General features: G+C 38.0%; 1 protein-coding gene across 1 annotated transcript in view; it reads left to right on the top strand.

Annotated features, from left to right (window-relative positions):
* The window catches only part of CDKAL1 (CDK5 regulatory subunit associated protein 1 like 1), a 380,101-nt gene that overhangs the window by 154,091 nt on the left and 208,757 nt on the right, over positions 1-17,253 (top strand). The window lies entirely within an intron of this gene.

Below are 17,253 nucleotides of genomic sequence, written 5' to 3'. Positions count from 1 at the left end.
CCCCAGTTGTGCAATTTAGGCAATAAATGGTAAATTTTTGTGGGTGCACAAAATTTTTTTCCAGCAGGGAGTCTTAACAAAAACCTGTTGAAATATTTGCTTTAAATTTTCTTTTGACTAGTTGTTTTAGTTTTTCTTGTACTGTACCAAGATGAATCATATCTAATAAATCACACATGTTTTTTCACTAACCATCTTCTAGTACAAATGAGATTGATTTCCTGAGTTTGAGGTCCCTTCTGGATCATCTCTTTCTGGGCAAGTTGCTGCTTTAGAAACTCAGGGTACTCAGCAGATCATGAAAAATACTGCAGTGTTTCTGGACTCCTTTGCTGCAGAGCTCTGTGCAACTGTACTGTGCTAATTCAGGGGGACTTGCAATGACAGGGCACACAAAAGGTAATAACTTTTGTCTGTCAACTTTCTCTGTCAACTGGATACCAGTTATGGGCGGGTGTGGAAAGCCGTGTCTGTTTTGGGTTTTTACCTAGAAGATGTTTGGGCTTTTTTTTGAGTAGAGAAATACAAATGCGGAAGTGAAGATTTGAGAAGTACCTGGAGTTGGTTCCACCCCAACTATTAATGGTTGTGCTTGGGATTAACTGAACTGGATAATTCCCTGACTAGAGGAGATCTTTCACATGCTCCTTCTCTCTTAACAGAGATCGCCTATTAGTTCCCTTCTTCAAGTTGTCATCCTTGTTTTCCTGAAGACCAGTCTCAATTGAGAGGAAAAATGAAGGTCATAAAATGAGATCTTGTATCCATATTTAGACGATGATAAAAGGTAGTTGTATAACTTTTCAGCGTGCTAGTTCTGCTGAGGAGTGTGGAGTGAGGCTTGCACAAGTGTTCTGTATTCCCTTCTGGTCTGATGTATAGCAAGACGTACAGGAGGCTTCAGTCAAGTGCTCCCCAACTACTGTGTCTAGAAAATAAGGATCAGATGTTTCTCTCTATCCCTATGAAGTGTATTGGTAGATGAAACTCCCCAAAGCAAAAGTTTACATCAGTATGTCAGGTGTTTGATGGAGCTCCTGACTTGTGTTTCCATAAACCATCTTTCCAGACATGAAAGGTCTATATGGAATGAGCCTAAATTTGACAGTTATAGTTAGCAGTGTAGCATTAAGTCATGCACATCATCATGTGAAGGAGACAGCTCTTCAGACCTCTGTTTAATCTGTTCTTTTTCCTTTGGCTTATTTACATCTTCAGGGACTCATCTTGTCCTGTATAGCAAGAATGTGAATCCAAAAGAAATAGTCCTGGCCTGATGAAAGTGGAACTTTGTGTGTGATTCTCGTTAATGTCCTTTCTTGCAGACACAACTGCAAGTCTGAAAGCTGGTGCTTTCCTGTTTGCATATCATTCCGAAGGAGTCAAGAAACCCGAGTGCCTGTTGGTGGGATTGTGTCAGTGTTACTTAAAACAGGCTTTATCCTTACAAATGGAGTTTAGTTGTCTAGCTGTTTTGAAGCAGTGAGAAGTTTTCTCTGATGTTGCCATATTTGGTTTTGACTTCAGGATAAAGAACTCTTGGAGGGATGGTGGTAAATGAAAATTAATTTTTAAAATTTTTACCTCTTTTGATGATTAATTGTAATGATTAATTCCTCTTTTCAGAATTACTGTTGGTTGCCCGTTTTTAGGGATATTCTTAGTCCACATCAGGAGTGGCTAGGGACTCTTAAGTCTTTACTCTGTATCTTGAATACACTAAATGAAAGTGAAGAAAGAACTCTAAAAGAATGGGTTGTGCTGCTAGGAATGTGTTCAACAGCTTTGCTTCTGAAACTTAATATCACCACTGACAACATCATATATATTTAGGTAAAACACAAAAATATGAAGTTAGGCCTAAAATAAGGAACTCTGTGCCGTACATCTCCTTACTTTCAGTTTAAAATGGGCAAACCACATTTTTAAAGCTTCTTTTCCCAAAAAACAAGTGCTTGATAAACATGAGCCAGCAAAGGTGACTGACAGTCTCCCAGGCTGTGCTGAGCAGAGTGATTCCAGAGGGTGGAGGGAGATGATCCTTCTGCTCTGCTCAGCACTAGTGGGACACACCTGGAGTGCTGAGTCAAGGCTGGAGCTCTCTGATACGAGAGAGATGAAGAGAGACTGGAGTAGGCCCAGTGGAAGGGTTGTGAAGGTGAGCTTTTCAGTGTGCCTGGATGTGCCTAACAAGGACAGGGCCTGGCTGTTCTTAGTACTCTCCAAGGACAGAACAAGAGGTAGGGGGCACAAATTGAGATATAAGAAATTTTATTTCAACATAAGGAAAAGCTTCTTTTACAGTGGAGGTGATTGAGCTCTTACAGAGGCTATCCAGAGGCTGTGGTGTGTGCATCCTTAGGGATTGTCAAAAGCCATTTGGACCTGCTCTGGTTGCTGCTGCTTTGAGCATTGAGGGCTTGCACCAGATGATCTCCAGATGTCCCTGCCCACCTCAATGCCTCTGTGATTCTGGGATCTTTTAAATAAATATAAACAGCAACAGAAAAATGCATGAGGATTTAGATACAAACAAAATGCATAATAATGAACTTGCTTAATGCTGGTGGAGACCCTCACTCCAGAGGTAAATGTTGTGGTTTCACACTTTAGAAAGTAATACCCTAAAGTAAGGGTTTCTTGTCCCATGCAGATTTCCTGACTTAAAAGAATTTCTGTGCAATCCTGTAGGCCTGGTCAGCCTCAGGAAAGAGCAACTTTTATTTCCAAATTCCTTGCCTGCTAGGCAGAATGAAATATTCCCGCTGGAAATATACACCCCAAGCTTCTGTCTCTGTAACTCTGTAGCATGTTGAATTTCATCAGCTTGATTTACAACAAGACCTCAATGCTTTTTAAAGAAAAAAATACTTTTTTCTGAATTTTCCTTCAAATATATATATATATATATATATATATATTTTATTTTTCTATGTAGAATTTTGATTTTAGGGCCTATTTTCAAGACATTGGATAAGATGTAAGGTTTTAGCTTTTTTTTTTTAGGAGTTTTGTTGATGTCTATGTGGACTTTTTGAAAAGGAGCTATTAAAGCAAAGGTCAAGTACAAAATTGTCACTCATCACATGCTTATCTGGCTTATTTTTAAACTAATACACAAGTGTCTGAGTATCACATGCTCTTTCTTGCATTGCAGACTGGTGCCAGTCCTGGTGTCTTCTTTGTTTTTAAGAGATAAATGTGTTGTTTTTGTTTGCAGTGACTATGGTTTGTGAGTCATGTATGTCATATAATGTTGCTTTGTTTCTGAAGTTCAGTCGTTCTGCAGAAGGTAGATGGAGTCTCCACATTTTAACTTGGGGCTGAAATCTGCAGCTGGGGAATGTTTACTGAAGGGTTTGTTTAGTCATTCACATTCCGCTTTTCTAACAGTTTGGTTTAGATAATTTGTTAAAGAGCTTAAAGAAGAACTCCCTTTATTATTGGTGTAGACAGGATTTTTTTTCTGCAAGTTTGGTTTTTAGCTGATTTTCTAAAATCTATTTTTCCTGTACAAAACTATTTGTCAGCTACTTTTAAAATTTTTAAGTATGGGTAAAATAGTGTAATGATTTATTACTAGTCAAATACATATTGAAGCTTTTGTCTTTTGCTTTAGGTATATTATAATTCTTCAGTAAAATAAAACATAATAACTTTTGAGATACTGTTCCTAATTTACCATTTAGGGCTAGTCTAAAGGACAGTTTTGTGCAATAGAGAGAAAATATTAGTAGAAGTTAAACTATTTATGGAAGTATCAGCATCTTTAAGAAAGCTCAGCTTGTGTGTTCACCAAACACACTATAATCATGTAAATAATCTTTGATCCTGACTAAAGAAGAGTTAGAAGTGATGTCTTCTCTAGGCTTGGCCATTTTGCTTGAACAGGAGGCATATGATAATGTTGTGCTTGTTGGCCGTGTCTGCAGTTGGTAGGTTTGCAGGGTGACTTGCTATATCTGCAGCTGGTCTCAGAAGTGTTTTCTAGACATGTTAAAGTCCTAATCCAGCATCTTTTTTTGGTGGGAACAAGGAACGTACTCCAAGTTAAGAGATATGTGTATGTGAAAGCACCAAACAAGCTTCTAGAAGCTTGTTTGTTGTAGGTTCCTTTCTCCTGTAAATGTTTCACTCACACACTCACTGTACAACGCCTGCATCTGTGCTGCAAGTCAAGCTGCTGCAGACACTTTTAAAGCTGCTAATATATAACACAGTCTTTCTTTGTGGTTCAGACAGCTGCTGAACTTAGTGCAGACATTATAATAGGAATTTTCATGCTTAAACTTAAATTAGGTCCTCTTCTTGTATTGCTGGTTCCTTCCAGCAGCTGATGTATTTTTGAGTGTTGTTTCCTTGAGTGTAGTGTTAAATACAGGAGTGAATACCTCCTTAATAAAACAAAAGTCAGTTAAACAAAACAGAGTTACAGAATGGTTTGGGTTGGAAGGGACTTTGAGGATCACCTTGATCCAGCCCCCCCTGCTGTCCTCAGGGGCACCTTCCACTAGACCAGGTTGCGCAAAGGCCCGTCCAACCTGGCCTAGAACACTCCAGGGTGTGGAGCATCCAGAATTTCCCTGGAAGCCTGTTCCAGTGTACAACTACCCTCACAGCGAAGAATTTCATCCTTATATCTAATCTAAAACCTACTTTCTTTCAGTTTGATTTATGTCTATTCTTTTAAATGGCACTTACTCCTTGTTAGATCTCAAAGGTAATATTGCTCTACCGATATCCACTTAAAACTCTGGTCTCTGCTGTCCTGCTCTTCTTTCTTTAGGAGTTTAGGATTTATGATGTCTTATGTACATGTGGAATATTTTCTGAATGTTGTTGAATATTGTATGCTCAATTATTTTCTTATGCAAACAATACGTGGGGAAAAGTAAAGTTCTCTTTTGAAGTAAAATTATGAGAGTAATACATAAATACTCAGTAAATACAGTGGCTTTTTTATTTTAGTCTAGAGGAACTGAATGGCTTTATTTTCTAAAGGGATGAATGCTCCTCTGTGAAGCAAAACTTAGTGACCTATCTCTATCAAATCTTGTGAGGCTGGAAAGTTTGAGTCTATAGTTTGCATAAACTGCCTTAGACATGAGCACACACAACAGCTTACTGAACATCTGCTCATTGGGGGCTTTTCTTTTTTGTTTATACAATATATTCAGGTCTATTCCCATCCCCATTCTTTTCTTTTACATGTGGTAAAGGTGTGTTTGCAAAAGAGAGTTTAGGATTTTAGGATGAATTCAAGTTAAGTGAATTCAGAAGTTAAAATACAGCCAAATATAAATCACAACAAAATTGATAAATTTAACCTTTTGTTTTTGGTAAGACTTATTTACATTTTGGGTTGATAGGAACATTTCAAAGGAATATGGACAAGCACAAATACACTTCTCCATTCAGGGAACTAAATCATGGGCACACATCTGCTCACACTCATATGTGTGGACACGAATCTGGAGCAGTGGAAGTCCTTGGCCTGTAGGAAGGAAGAGTGTTCTTGCTAGGTAACAGGGTAGCAAAGAGATGAGATAGCTGTGGTGCAGCTTGTTCCAGTACTTGGTGGCTGTCATGGTACAATACTTTTTTTGGTCTGATGGTATTTTCCTGTTTTACAACTTGTGTCCCTTTCTTCTAATCCTGAGACCTTGAACAAGTGAGGGCTTGGCTGTGCCCTCACTGTATGCTCCCATCATCTGTTTGTAGACAGCAGTAAGAGCTCCTCATTCCAACAAGGAGCAAGCCAGTTTTCTTCACAAGGTTCCTGTTAGCCCCTTTCCCCATGCTATTGACGTCCCTCTGAATAGTAAACCCGCCTTCCAGCATGTGAAGTAATCCCCCAACTCCACTTTTAGATTTTCTGCAGACATGTTACATTCCTTCACCTATATTGCTGATAAAGCTGGGAGGTTGGAGTGTCCCCAGCATCGGTCAGTCCCTGAAGAACACATCATCAGTTAGACTTTGCACTGCTCACCACATCCCAGCAGTCCAGCCCATTTTTAACCCACTCTGCTGAACACTTATTCAATCCATATCACACAAGTTTGACTTTACAGATTTTAGAGGAGCCTTGAAAGATAAAAACAATTAAAAAAAAAAAAAAATCAAGTCTCACGACATTCCCAGTCTTCCCCATCCCACAGGGTTAGTCACCACCTCTTTGTAGAAGCCAAGGTCAGTTCATGTCTTTCTTCAGACAACTCAGCCTCTCAAGGAAAATGTCTATTTAACTCATGTCTAGAAAAGCACATAATCATCTTGTAGTATGATGTCATCAGCCATATTTGTGTAAGCATTCTTGCAGGGAAGTAACTGGTTTGTATTCCTTGCTACATCTGCTTGTTGGGTCTGTTCAGAAGCCCATAGGCACATCCTGCAAAACTCCCTCTCATCCAAAAGGCTGGGTCTTTAAAAGAACTTGGCTGAAGCTGAAAAAATAGCTCAAGTCAGCCATTGCTAAGATAATGCTGTAGCCAGATGGAGATGTGGAAATATGAAAAAAGCTTCCATTTGAGTACTGACTAAGGCCTGTAAACAGCTGAATTGCTGAGCTACTTTGTGTTTTGTCTGACCATTCCTTTTTATTGTTAAGTCTTGCTTTGGATGACTAGGGCTGCCTCTTGTGTATTTTCCAGCCTGTAATGTCTAGAAGGCTGTTTAGACCCTGAATTCCCAAGAGGTTCTGTGGCCTGCTTTTAATGCTCTGATTTATGAATTAAGTGCTTTAGTAATAGTTGTTCTGATTTTCTTTTAAATGACTGACCGTAACTATCTGAGTGGCAATGGAAGTGACAAGGCAAAATAAAAAAGTCCTCTTAAGTCTAAAGCTAGTTGTCCATCTTAGTGCTTTACCAAAAAAAAAAAAAAAAAGCTAGCAAATTATGGTTTCTGTCAGAGCTGGCAGCAATTGAACTGGAAAAGTTTCAGGCTCACCACAGTCTTGAGTAGTTAAAGAGGAAATCAAAGCATACAAACACTGGCCAACTAGCTTGGAAGAATGTCAGACCATTCCAGTCCTTGGGACATGAGGACACTGCAGGAGAGTTACAAGCATACAGGTCACCAAATACAAGACAAGATGAACAAGTTAAGAAAATGTCAGGGAAAAAAACCACCAGAAAGTAGAATAAAAGATCTGACGAATTATTAGAATGGGAGAATTCTAGAGAAGTAAAGCAGATGGAGAAGTTGATGATCATTAGTAATGAAAAACTACAGTTTCCTGTTTTCTGCACTGTCACTAGTTTTAAATTCTGCAAAACATACTTAAATACATTCAGAGAATGACATTACAAAATAATGAAAATAAAATAATTCATAACTGTTTGTTAAGTAAGAAAGTTATGTCCATGGTCTGACTGACTCAGCTCTGTAACTGTGCAAAAAGGCGATCAATTTGCTTCTGAAAATCCCTTTGGAGACTCTAAAGGCAAACATAAGGACTCTGGTTTAAATTTCTGTTTTTAAAAGAAATAAGTCCATGCATCTTATGAGAAAGTCTGTTAAATTGCTTGGAAAATCTGAGATTTAGGTTTGGGAAATTAGTGTTGAAATGTGTGGCCTTCGTTCATTTTACATTGACAAAGTAATGCATAAGCAAGAATTTGTATTTGAAGCATGTATGTATCTACCGCTGCACAGATGCTTTTATTTCCCAGCAAGAATAACCATTTTATTGCAAGACACAAATGACATTTAGGAGCAACAGCATAGTATTCATTGGTTAGATCCTTGTTCACATTGGAGTTTCTAACAGTCCTACTGCTACCACAACCAGTAGGACATTTTGGGGCAGAAAGCTTTGTGTGCATGCAATCATTGGGAGGGGATTCTTTCTAGGGATGCCTGAAAGATAGGCTGGAAATAAATCCCCATACCTCTCTATAGAGCAGGTATTTGTGCACTGTAGCGCTGGTGGTGAGGGGGAGGGATATCGAAACCTAACTCACCCACCTTTGTTAAGTGCTCTGGTATATTTATACACTAAGTATTGCTTAGTGTCACTATGTCACTACAACATCATCATGTAGGCTCCAGAATCCATTTATATTCACAGAATGACCAGGTTGGAAAAGACTTCAAGATCATAGAGTCCAACCCAGCCCCAACACCTCATCTAAGGCATGGCACCCAGTGCCACATCCAGGCTTTGTTAAACACATCCAGGGATGGTGACTCCACCACTTCCCTGGGTAGGCCATTCCAGAACTTTATCACTCTTTCCAGGAAAAACCTTTTCCCAGTATCCCTCTGTCTGGTCTTAACTTGTCTAAATTCTTAATTTTGTGTCTAATTGGCTTTGCACTTGCCAATTTTTCGTTAGTACTATACTTATCTGTCTCTAAAGCTATCCACCTGGTAAGGTTTTTTCTTTTTTTTTTTGTCTATTCAGTATTAAGCAACTAGTTAACCGTATACTAGCCACTATATTGTATAAAAAGTTATTTATATCAGGTTATATAGGTATAAAAGGCTATGATTCAGGTTATATAGATATATAAAATCATGATTTAGGTTATATTGATATCTTATAACTGAAGCTATATAAGCACCTTGTAACTTTGACTTAAGTTATAATTGGTGAGTTTGTTTTTATTATGCACTTATTTCCATTATTTTACCCAGACAATTCAGATCCAGTTTCCCACAGACATTTTACAAATGCTTTTTTGGAAATTGGTCTGATGGCAATCTCAGATAAAGTCTAAATTAAGCCTGGTAGTTTTAATGTTGCTGAAATGTAACTTTTTTTCCCCCCCCCCAGGATGTTTTGACCAGTACAAAAACAATACCTTTTATCCCAAGAATCTGTGTGGTACCTGCTGTATGTTACAGAATTAACTGCAGCTTAATGTTTCCTGTGAGATTGCACCACTCTAAAAGGGTCTGTCCCAAAAGCCATTCAGGAAGTAAAAACAATAGCTCTTGTCACAGGCAGTGGTCTACTTTTCAACCATGTTTTCTGTGGGGTTGATTCAGAAGCTGCTAATGTTGTGAAGATGCATGGTAAATGAAGTGGATTGATTATAGAAGGACACTTGACTCCCATTAGCCTTCTTCCAGTCATAGAGATCTGCTGAAATGCTTCATTCCTGAAACAGAACTTTAAATGTGCTCATTATACTCACCTGTACCCCTAAAAGTCACAATTTTCATTTTGATAGTAGTATTTGATTAAAAACTTTGAAAGCTTGATTTTTAAAAGCTTTTGAAATTGCTTTTTACTAACCTAGTTATGTTCTGCAGCACATTGTGTATAAGTTTTGCTAAGTCATCTGCCTCCCAGTAGAGTATTTTAAGTACAATGATACTATTTTTTGCTTTAAATAGTAAGGCAGTTGTCAAGTCACAGCCCTCTGCAACTTTATAAATTAAATCAAGTCCCCAAGAATCCTGTCCTCAGAGGTCACTTTCCAGCCACTGCTGTTCATTAGGAGGGAACTGAGAGTAGCAGTTCCTCATGCATGGTGATGAAGTGATGTTGGGCTGTTCTGCCACTACATCTCTGGGATTAGCTGTGAGCAGATTTCTAAGAAAGTATCTTATTTATCTGAGATGTTTTTCTGCCATAGCTCTTCATTTCTACCCCCTTCATTACTACTGTTTGACTGAGACCAGGAGTCATCATCTTCTAAATATTATTGCTGTTTATGAGGTGCTGAAAGAATTGATGACTTATAGTTACAATGTCATGGCATTTTCTGCTCAGTGCAACGACAGAACCTCATTTATCTACCTATGCTGTTTTGGCTGAGTTGCTTTCTTGATATTAATACCTGTCTTGATCTGCCCCCAAAGCTGATTTCTACATAGCCACACAGCTATTTGGAAATACTTCTAAAATAAGTTATGCCTCTGTGAATGACAGGGCTTTAGTTTGTATTGTATAGAAAAAAAACATTGCAGTTTCCAGTAAGCATCAAGCACTGTACTGTTTTGGTTCAGGATGGAGAACACAGATGTGTGCACCTTAGCAATGGGATGTTTTATTTTGTAATTATCAATTTAGAATGCCTTAATACATTGATTCTGTTGCAAAACTGTGTGGCCAGAGTAACTAATCAAGAAGTTCTTCAGACAAGCACTGGAAAGTGCTATTGATGCACTTGATGTTAAATCATTGGCCTTAAAGTGAGTAAGGTGAATGTAGGTGATATAACTACACAGCTGTGACCTTTCAATCACCTGCACTTGACTGTAGGAATTCAGTTTCAGAAAATGCAAATATTTAAAGTACGAGATTGAATCATATTATGGCTTATCAAACCAATGGAGCTGCGTTCTCTCCAAATTCCTTTTGATTAGTAACTAGTGAGACGTTACCAAGTAAAACACTGGCTTCCAAGATCTTTAGAAGAACAAAATTTAATGCATTTTCTTGCCATTTTGCTGAGCATGGCATGACTAGCAGAATTAAAAAACAGCATTTCATGGTGGCATCCTACTTTGAGAAAAATGTGTGCAGTCCCATGTGTTGTATGGTATTGCTTGAAGGGTCATACTCTTTTCTGCTAAAACTCTTTTAAGAGACTTCTTAGGCTGGCATTTGACTTTCAGAGAGCTTTTATCACAGCATATCTCTAAAATACTTGGCTGCAAAGATAAGTTTAGACAAGTCCTGTTCTTATCACATGGAAAATGTTGTAACCTCAAGTGCTTGTGTGTGTACCTGTGGCTGGTGTCCAAGCTCATTCTGAACAAGCTGGGATACCAGAAACAGTATTTCTGTAATAATGTGGTTTGCTGCTTAGACTAATTAGCCTTTATGAGAAATTGCTTGCTACTGTTTCAAAAGTATTTTAAATCCTGACTATTTTTAAAGTGAAAACACTCCTGTACCCCAAATATTTGTCAGGAAGTTATACTCCCTGTCATTGTGGGTTGAAAAGCTTTATTGTAAAATGTGCAAACTTTAAGAAAATGAGCAGTTTCCTGAAAGCAATATATGCATGCCCCCTTTTTTTTTTATTTTATTTGTAATTTTCCTGTGAATTACTTTTTTCCCCCCTGATCCATTACAGTTATGCTTGAGGGAATTGAGATATTTTGGAAGTAAAAGTAGACTTAATAGAGGTAGAATGCAAGGAAGTATTACTGGCATTTAATTCTAAAAATATAGTATGATATTTAACTATAAGTATAGTGTCATTGTTGTTAGGTTTTCAAAACTTGGTATTGTAAACAGAAAAACATTTGTAGAATTCCACTAGCTTTTGGTGAATAATTTGTGACTAGTATCCATCTTTTCACCTGCTGGCAGTAGGTATTTTGTCTATTTCTTTTGCTCAGTCAAGGCTGCAAAGGGAGTTTTCTCTGTATTCACACTACAGAACATTTTTGTCAAAATTACATTTGATAGCAAATGTAAGTGTATCTTTTAAAAGCATAAATCTCTTCTCTAACCTGTATTTTGAAGCAAGCAAGTGATGTTCCCCTTTCAGAAAAACCATAGTTTTAATACAAAATATTCTTGGCCTGGAGCTGTTGAGATCACCTGAAGAAATCTGCTGGTAGCTGCAGAGAAACGGCGTGGGAGACAGTGATGAGCAATCTTTCCATGTTTGTACTGATGTCATGTGCCAGGGGTGTCAGTGGTGCCACAATACTAGCAGAATTTTTTTTTAAATAGGGCAAACTTCATAACATTTTGAATATGTATAGTTAGTCATATCTCACAAGGGCAAGTATTAGTGTTTAGTCTGAATTGTGATTCATGATTTTATGCAAACTGCCAGTTTGGTAGACCACCTTGGGAGCACGCAGGAGCTTACCAGATTATTCCAGTTATTGAGGGAACACTTCCCCAAGACTAACCACTGCAGAGTAGCAGAGATCTCTCATATTATATATATGATATACATACATATATATATATATATATATATATCTCATTGCAGCATTCAACTCTCCCATCTTGCTCACAGATGTACATTCTTGATCAGTCACTTTCAATTTGAGTGACACACACACTAATGGCTCATCACACGCTGTAATTGAGCTGTTTTCTGATCCTTGAATGAAAGCTATTTTGTATTTTTCATATCTGAGGGTGGAATCTCTTCTTGACTAAACCTAGTGGCATGAGTCCCATTAAGAGGAACCAACATTTTTTTCCTGGTGTCTGCACTCTCATGCTCGTCTTCTGCTGAAATCCACTGATTAGTCCCACTGAAGGAAAGTCTTTATTTGTCTGCTGTGTCATAAGCATTCTTATTCCTAATTAGTTCCATCTGTAAGGGGGAGCCTTTCATGTTAAGTGTGTTTTTTATGAGGAATATTATTGTTTTGAAAATGAAGAGTTGGGTTAGTATAATGCACAGCATGAGCCCATATTAGCTAAACATTATAAAAACCACTGCTACCTATATCTACAAGAAAATTTTAGGCACTTTACCAAAATGTTGATGATGCTCAGTTTGGTAACATGTTTGAAAAGTTTTTTAATTAGCCACATGGTAGTAATTTATCTGTGGATAATATTTTATCTTGCTGTGAATAGTTCTGTGTATTGGGCACATAGCTGATTAAAGGTTAATAATTCAAAGCAAAAGGTTAATAATTCAAAGTACCTTAATCAGTTTAGTATGTTGGAAAACCAGGACTCAGTCTTTTTTGTTCTGGAATCACTGTAAAATTTAGCCAAAACATATTGGCAATTAAAAACACAATTATCATTAATTATTGTTTTCTACAAATGTTTGTGATTTCTTTGTGCAAAAAAAAAAAAAAATGAACTTAAGCTTTGACCTGCATTAATATAAACTAACAGTTACAAACCAGCTATAAATACTTCAAGAATGCTCCCAGTTTAACACAAAACAAATAGTCTTCTGCAGGTACTGGATTCTTGGCTGTTTAGTCCTATGCACGTGAGCTACAGCTATAGTAAAGGCTGTTTTCTAAGAGATGTTGGTTTTAGGTGATCCTCTTGGTGGTGGATGCCACTTAGTAAGAGGCAGTGCTCAGATTCTCAGAGTTCCCAAAAGCCTTTTTCCACTTGATTGTCTGTGGTCTGAGTATGTGGCAGCATGGACATATGAGTAATTTGTTATGCTGGAAACTTGGAGAGGAGGCTGGCTTACTAGGGAAGAAACCACTACAGTCCTTGATTATACTTATGGTTTGGTTTAAATTTCTATTTTCAAGAATTGTAATTCTTATATCTGTGAAAAGTGGTTAGTTCAGCATTTTTACAAGTAGTTTAAATCTGCACCCTTTTGTTGGTCAACTGTAACCCAAAAGATTATTTCCTTTTCCAAGTTGTTATTAATAAATATAGTACAGACAGGATATAGAAAAAAAAAGTTTTGTCTCCTTTAGTTTGCTTTCTAAAACTGATCTTTTTTTATGTTACACCTAAGTCTGTCTCTTTCTGGTTTTGTTAGATCATCTCTTAAAGTAAAAAAGCGAAAAACTAAATTGTTTAGACATGTCCAATACTTCTTTTTTTTTAGCAGGAGTAAGTTAATTACCACAGCAAAATTTGAAAAAAGTCTGCCTCCAAGTTCCAACTTTCAGCTCCTACCCCAAAATAAATCAACAAACCCTCTGAAGTTGTACTTAAAGACCATAGTAATAAATGTCTTGGAAGCAATACCACATACCACAGTGAATATTTGGAAAATAGGATATTGTGAAAATATTGGCAAATATAATAATACTATGAATATTTGGAAAATATCTTCTTTATTAATGCTTCTTTCTCCACATTTCCATGCTCTCTTTGTGACAGAGTTTACTGAAATGCCATAGAAGAGCTGCTGTTACTGCATTTTTTTCAGGTAGCGCAGTCTTGTAGGACAAGAGCAGTGATTGAAGATATGAGAATTATGCTCAAGGTTTGGAGATTAATAATTTCAGTATTTGGCACTGTTGCGTAGTACTTAACACTCCTACTGTTTACTGTTTTTGCTGTAAAGCTTTTCAAATACTGCTACGCAAATACAGAGCAAAATACATAGAAAGGAATGTATATGATTTATGCATAAATTATAAGGAGAGGAGAGAAAGAGGTGACACGGTGTATTTTACAGATGCATCATACATGATAAGGAAACAGAAAAGTTCTATGTATATAGCATAAATTATGCTTTTTACTGTACCTCAACACCAGTTTAGATTTTAGAACTGTTTAGATCTATTACACAGGAGTAAGTTTAGAAGTTTTAAAAAATAATTTACTAATATTACAGTTTTTTATCAATCTTAGGTTGAGTTGACACATCTTAAGGTCTCCAGAAGGATTGTTTTCATGCAAGGTTACAGTTCAAGGCAACAGAAAATTTGTGATAAAGTTTTGTTGGAAGTCTTAAGGCAGAATTTACAAATTTAAGGAAATTATAAAACTTGTTGTGTTTTCTCATGCATTTTTTTTGTTCTCCCAAATTTGAGCTTAAATTTGAGCCAAATAAATTGACTTTATCCCAAGAGAAAAAAATCTTGATGCATCCCTTTGTTACTGATGGCTGACAGAATTCTCTTCTGTGAGTGAAAAAGCCAGTGTTAAAGTAACTCACTGTTCAACAGGCAGGATTGTTGTAGTAAAATCTCTTCTTGACTTGAGAAGTTTGACAAAACAGCTGGTAATTTTATTTTCTTGGAGAAAACAAAGGCTAGTATAGTACAAGGGTTAGTACATAATATCACACCTTTTGTGTTTTGGTTCCGAAAGGGCAGACATATTTGTTCTGAAGCTGATTTTGTGTTTCCTTGACTGATCAGTAATGCTTTTTCTCTGTGTAGCTGTGTGGAAAAAGGCTGAGGTTTAGCTGAATGAATGATGTGAAGGGAGAAGAGTGTTACAGTGGTATGTCAGGATGGGAGCATGCTTAGAAATGAAATGTTGGGTTGAATGGGGAGTTCTGCTTTGAAAACAAACTAACAAAAAAGAAAATCAAGAAAAGAAAAAAAAAGCATGGAGACATGCTTTGCGTAAGAGGAGCATAGAGAGGAAGAATTACCCATGGGCTTTGAGGGAAAGCCATTCTTGGCAAAGTTTAGATGACAGTGACCTAGAAGAAAAACATTTTCATTTGCTATGTAGGTTACACAGACAAAGTATAATCCAACTATCTGCTTACACTTTCTTGATTTCAAGTGCTACCTCTTTACACGTACTTCAGATCCTATGTAATGAAAGGCTTTTGATTTGCAGAAGAAACATGAGATACATCTGATGAATTAGTTCTCTTTGGGTGGCAATGAATCGCTTATTTGGAGCAGGTTGTAAAGATTCAGATTTAGGGATTTTTTTCTATTTTTACTAGCCAGTTGGATATTTTATAGGTAACCTTTTTCATATACATTTTTAGTTAATAGAACAGTCTGATTGCTGCCGTTAAGCAGTATATTTTAGTTTTCTGATCTGAGGTGAATGCTGAAATCTGATGTTTTTTGGTCTGATAGGCACAACAAATAATATACATATCCAGAGAGAATCACAAACTACCTAAATGTTCTCTTGCGGAACTTAAGATTTCTGTTGAATGGAGAAGGTCTCGGGGCTGAGGTCATGTGCAGGAGGTCAGCTGAACAAATTCTGGGCGGTGTTCTGCTCTTCCTGAACCCCTGCTCATGCAAATGAAGCAGAACTAACATATGGCGGAAGTTTTTGTGAAGAAAAAGATTTGGAGTTTGCAAAGCACTAATCACCTAGTAATGGAGATGCCAGGCGTCATAATAGAAGACAAAATATATCCAGGTAGTAAACACAATCTTGGGGCTGGTGACTTCATCAGACCCCACCCTGTGCTATCTTTGCCTTTTTGGAATTGTTTTGAAAATGCTGTGGTATCAGTTCTAAGTATGCTGTAGTTGGAACACTTGCCTTTTCTGGTACCTAAATGTTTTCTTGTCCTGTTTAATACCTTTATTGTTGAGGGCATCAAATGCATCCTCAGTAGGTATGCAGATGACGCTAAAGTTGGGCTGGGGTGTAGATCTGCTGGAGTGTAGGAAGGGTCTGCAGAGGGAGCTGCACAGGCTGCCTTGATGGGTCAAGGCCAACCGCATGAATTTCAAAAAGGCCAAATGCTGGGTTCTGCACTTGGATTGCAACAACCCCTTGCAGTGCTGCAGGCTGGGGGAAGAGTGGACAGAAAACTGTCCTGTGGAAAAGCACCTGGGAATGCCGGTTCACAGTAGCTGAACATGAGCCAGCAGTGCCCAGCTGGCCAAGAAGGCCAATGGCACCCTGGCCTGTACCAGCGATAGTGTGGCCAGCAGGAGCAGGGCAGGGATTGTGCCCCTGTGCTCGGCACTGGTGAGGCCACACCTCGGATCCTGTGTTCAGTTGTGGGCCTCTCACTTCAAGGAAGAGATTGAGGGGCTGGAGCGTGTCCAGAGAAGGGGAACAGGGCTGAGGGAGGGTCTGGGGCCCAAGCCTGATGAGGAGCAGCTGAGGGAGCTGGAGGTGTTTAGTCTGGAGAAAAGGAAGCTCAGGGGAGACCTTATCACCCTCTAGAGATGCCTGAAAGGAGGCTGTAGCCAGGTGGGCGCCTCTTGCCAGGCAACCAGTGACAGGGCAAGAGGAAATGGCCTCAAGCTGTGCTAGGGGAGGTTGAAGATGGACATCAGGAAAAACATCTTCTCTGAAAGTGTGTGTGGCCAGGCATTGAAACAGGGAATTGCCCTGGGAAGTGTTCTAGTCCCCATTCTTGGAAGTGTTCAAGAGATGAATGTAGAACTTAGTGCTGTGGTTTATTTGATGCAGTGGTGATAGTTCAAATGTTGGACTTTATGATCTTGAAAGTCTCTTCCAGCCTTAAAGATTGTATGATTTTATGAAGCTGTGGCCTTTTTGTTGTGAAAATGGACAGAATTTATGGTATTCTAGTAAGCATGAACAATGGAAATATTGAAAAAGAGTTTTTTGGGGTCTTTGAGGTTTACTAGGTCTTAGGTTTAAATGTTTTAACCTATAAAAAGATAGAGCAATATCAGCTCTAAAAAGGGGAGAAGAGGAAAAAAAGCACAACAGGCTTACGATGCGAGGTAGTTTTTGTTTGTTTTAGTCTTTCCATCCTTGTACTCTAAATAAGTCTGCCTTTAGTATACTGTCAGGTAAATTAAAAGCAATCACATTATTTCTTCATTTTCTTGTAGGAGTTTTCATTAGTTCTGCAGTCTTTTGTGCCAAACTCTTTTCTAGTTGGTGAATCTGTCTTCATTACGTTGTTTGTTCTATTTATACAAGCCAAAGGAAGGTTTCAAAAATTAATTGAAATGTCTTTTCAA

This window comes from Onychostruthus taczanowskii, unplaced genomic scaffold (assembly GCF_017590055.1).
Source record: "Onychostruthus taczanowskii isolate IOZ18803 unplaced genomic scaffold, ASM1759005v1 scaffold94, whole genome shotgun sequence".
NCBI lineage: Eukaryota > Metazoa > Chordata > Aves > Passeriformes > Passeridae > Onychostruthus > Onychostruthus taczanowskii.
This window is presented reverse-complemented; position numbering and strand designations above follow the sequence as displayed.